The sequence below is a fragment of the Bos indicus x Bos taurus genome, chromosome X, assembly GCF_003369695.1.
Source record: "Bos indicus x Bos taurus breed Angus x Brahman F1 hybrid chromosome X, Bos_hybrid_MaternalHap_v2.0, whole genome shotgun sequence".
Taxonomy (NCBI): domain Eukaryota; kingdom Metazoa; phylum Chordata; class Mammalia; order Artiodactyla; family Bovidae; genus Bos; species Bos indicus x Bos taurus.
Genome location: NC_040105.1, coordinates 24,616,981 through 24,620,946, shown reverse-complemented (window position 1 = coordinate 24,620,946; position 3,966 = coordinate 24,616,981). Strand labels below are relative to the sequence as shown.

General features: G+C 43.6%; 1 pseudogene; it reads right to left on the bottom strand.

The window, feature by feature from the left end:
* Nucleotides 1-2,828: 2,828 nt before the first annotated feature.
* LOC113887976 lies at nt 2,829-3,798 on the bottom strand (annotated as a pseudogene).
* Nucleotides 3,799-3,966: the final 168 nt, after the last annotated feature.

The following is a 3,966-nucleotide window of genomic DNA, read 5'->3' as shown; positions in this document are numbered from 1 at the left end:
GAGTGCCAAAGAATTGATGCCTTTGAACTGTGGTGTTGGAGAAGACTCTTGAGAGTCCCTTGGACTGCAAGGAGATCCAACCAGTCCATTCTGAAGGAGATCAGCCCTGGGATTTCATTGGAAGGAATGATGCTAAAGCTGAAACTCCAGTACTTTGGCCACCTCATGTGAAGACTTGACTCATTGGAAAAGACTCTGATGCTGGGAGGGATTGGGGGCAGGAGGAGAAGGGGACGACAGAGGATGAGATGGCTGGATGGCATCACTGACTCTATGGATGTGAGTCTCAGTGAACTCCGGGAGTTGTTGCTGGACAGGGAGGCCTGGCGTGCTGCGATTCATGGGGTCACAAAGAGTCGGACACGACTTAGTGACTGATCTGATCTGATCTAATTGGAAAATTGTTATTCTTACTGTACTTAGATAAATAATCAGGCCGAGTTTATTGAATTTAGACTTCCTTTGCAAACAAATTAGGTCTTAGTTTTCCTGTCTTCGGTAGAAATGAGGGACATGATAGACAGAAAAAATTGGTTCAATAGAAAGTGTACTACACATGTGTGGGTATTAGGTTCTAATGGTATTATGTTTCCTAGAAGTTTTATTATTTACCTGCAAACTGGATTGGATGCTGAATTTTTCTAGTGTCCACCCGTATCTAGATGCAACTGTCTTACTAAAATTCCCAATTTCTCCCATCCTTTTGATGTGTCTGTGGGAGAGATGGTAAGCTCCAAGCGATACACCTCTGTGATCTTGATCCGCTCACTCTCCCGTTCTTTTGACTTGAATCACTGAGAACTAACATTGCCATTTTCCTGAAGTCCTGCAACGTGAAGCCACATGACTTGATGCAAAGATCAGAGAAATTGTCACAACACTTTATGTTCAAATAGACTTCATGCCTGTTGCTGTACCAGCCACTCAGAAAGTTAAGCTGATCACCCAGAGATATTGCTAACTGTGATAGAGACATTTCAAATGGCAATAGTTGCTTCGATCCTGACACCAAGAAAACTTGACTGACTACCCGCTGGGCTCAGAAACTGGTTTATAACCAGCTCCAGTGATTAACGTCTGCTTTTCTTTTGTTTCCATAAAAATGCTTCTTATTAATAACTACCTGATACCGCTTGCATCCGAGACCTAGCTTTGGGAGCCCACCTGCATCACCACCTATTGAAATGAGATACCACTCTTTAAATGAACTGACCTGTTCTCAGAATAATGCAACTGCTGCCATGAAATGGAGGACACCACTAATCCATTCTCTCTCTCCACAGTGACCAGGTCAGCTTTTACCATGTGAGACTTGCAGGCAAGTTTCAGAGGACAGACCTGTCAAGGCTTAGGGCACTCTGCCCCCAAATATATTAATTATTTTGAATTCAAGTTACTTAAGAAACAGCCAACAGAGGAGTGACATGCTGCCAAGCCCCAATTTCTGCCTCCCTGAGAGCAAGAAATGCATCTCATATGAAGGATGTACTGCCTGCATCTGGAGGCAGAGGGAAACCCTTCTAACCAGAAGTAGGCAGTTCAAGCAGAGAAGCCTGTATACACAAACCTTGTTAAGTCTTTCATTTACTACCCTGGGTACCGATTCTGTTTAGATTCCTTACTAGTTGAGTACGTAAAACCTAAGTTGATTTGCCCTGTCGATTCCTCACAAATTGTTTTGTTGTCTACAAAATAAAGAAGCTGCCTGCTTTGCCCACTACTTAGGTCCCATTTCTGTGACACTTCTTGTGCACGTGAATTGCAATTTGTCTCTTTTTCTCCTGTTACTCTGTCTTGTGTCAAGTTTATTAGTAGTCTAACCACAAGAATTCAAAAGGGGTAAAGGGAGGAATTTCCTTCCCTAAACACCTCAAGGGAGTTCACCCTTACATCTCAGAAATTCCCTGGAGAGGATTTGCATAGAATACCAGTCTGTGCACTGGAATCTCCTGCATTGAGATAAGAGCAGAGACACTGTAGATTTCTGTCTGTTAGGGGCCAAATTGTGTCCCCTCAACAAATGCATATTGAAGGCATAACTCAGAGTACTTCAGAATGCAACTGTAGTTAGAAATAAGGTCTTTAAAGTGATGGTTGAGTTAAAATGAAGTCATTACGATGGGCCATTCCCAATGTGACTGTAAGAGGAAATTGAGACAAAAAAGGAGGCACCAGGGATATATGCACTGAAAAGAAATGCCAAGTGAAGAGGGTGGCCACCTGGCAGCCAAGGGGAGAGGCCTCAGGGTAAACCAGCCCTCATCTTGGACTTGCAGCCTCTAGAACTCTGAGAAAATAAATTTCCGTTGTTTGAGCCACCGATTCTGTGGGGTTTTGTTGTGGAAAGCCTAACAAATCAGTACGTTAGCCCAGGTAGAGATTTCCTCCTGGATAGTCTTTTTACTTTCCTGTCATTTCTTAAGGCTATCTCAAGATCTTGCTATGTGATTGCAGCTCCTTGTTTCTAAAGTTGTATGGGCATAAGGGAGGTCTTGATCTTAGCCTCACCAGAACTAGCATAGAGCCTTTCAAAGAGCAGATGCTCAAAAAATAATTGAATACAGTGAGAGGTATAACTTGTTAAGATTTAATACCTCCTGCATTTTTCAAGAAGCATATTGAGATATAAATTATTTAATTTTACAAAACAGAAGACAGAAAAGATGGAGAACAATCAAGGTTCATCATGTTTTGAAATTTTTTTCATTTTATTTTTTCATTCCATTGTCCCAGCAGTATTATTGTGGGATTGCTTCCCATTTTGGCAAAAGTCCCTACTTTGATGTCAAATTTTCTTATCTGGATGATTTTTTTGAAAGAGTTGGTCTTCAGTAGGGGTGGGAGAAGCTGCTGGACGTGGCCATGGAACATGCCTGGAAGTGACAGTGGTGCCAGGCCTGGCTGGAACTGTGACTCGAGCTCTCTCCTCCTCATCTTGCAAAGCTTCTTCATATTGTGATGAGAAGGCACTGGGGACTGTATCACTGACTTTTGCCAAAAACTCCAAGACTTTCATTTTGCTAGTTTCAGCATGGGCTCGTGGGCCCCACAGGAACTCATAACGTGGAGGATCACCATTGGCAACCGGGCGGTACTCCAGGTAATTCATCATCACAAAGTCTTTGGTGATGAGCTTACTGGGCTCTCCGTAGGTGAAGTGTTTTCTCCCAGCATATACTTGCATCATATTCAAGAATTTCCAGATGTCTTCCTCAGCGGCACAGTGGCCCTTCACAAAGATCACACTCAGAACTGTCATCAAGACACTGGTCTTAGGTAAGCCCCTACCATCCCACACTCTCCCATTGTTGGGCAGGTTCAGTTTGCTGACAAGGTCATAGGAGTGGATGGTTGAATCAAATTCCTTCAAGCCAACTGCAAAGACAGCCTCGATGTGTTCAGAGGCTCTCTTGAGAATCTCGGCAAATCGGTTATGGTATCTTGGGTGGATAATCTTCATCATGTTTTCCTGATGATGGGCTGCTTCATTTTATATTTATGCAGAAGGAACTGTTCCAACAAACTTGTCATGATGTTCAGAGTATCACTGTAGGTAGAAGATGAGACATTGGAGGAACCTGAATCTTCCTCATCTTGACTGGTATCTTCTTCATCATATGTTGTGTCAGAAGTAGTTGAAAAAGTGTTGGTAGTAGATGGGGCTTCCAAAGACCCCTGGGAAGTGCTATTTGACCCAGTAGCTGGTGAGCTCTGTGAATTATCTTCTAAAAGAGAAGAGGTAGAGGGAAGCTCTTCCATTACTGCAGCGGGCTGAACTCCCCTGTGACTCAGGCTCATATCGGGCCTGGTGGCGTTTCTCATGGATGCAGAGCTTATGATTCTGACCCTGAGGCATGATGCCTGTGCTGGGGAACAATGATTAGAAGTGTGAGTAGGAGGGCAGGTGATAAGGGCCCACAGGAAGACGAAGGTTGAGTGTGCAGCTGCAGCAGGGAAATACCACCT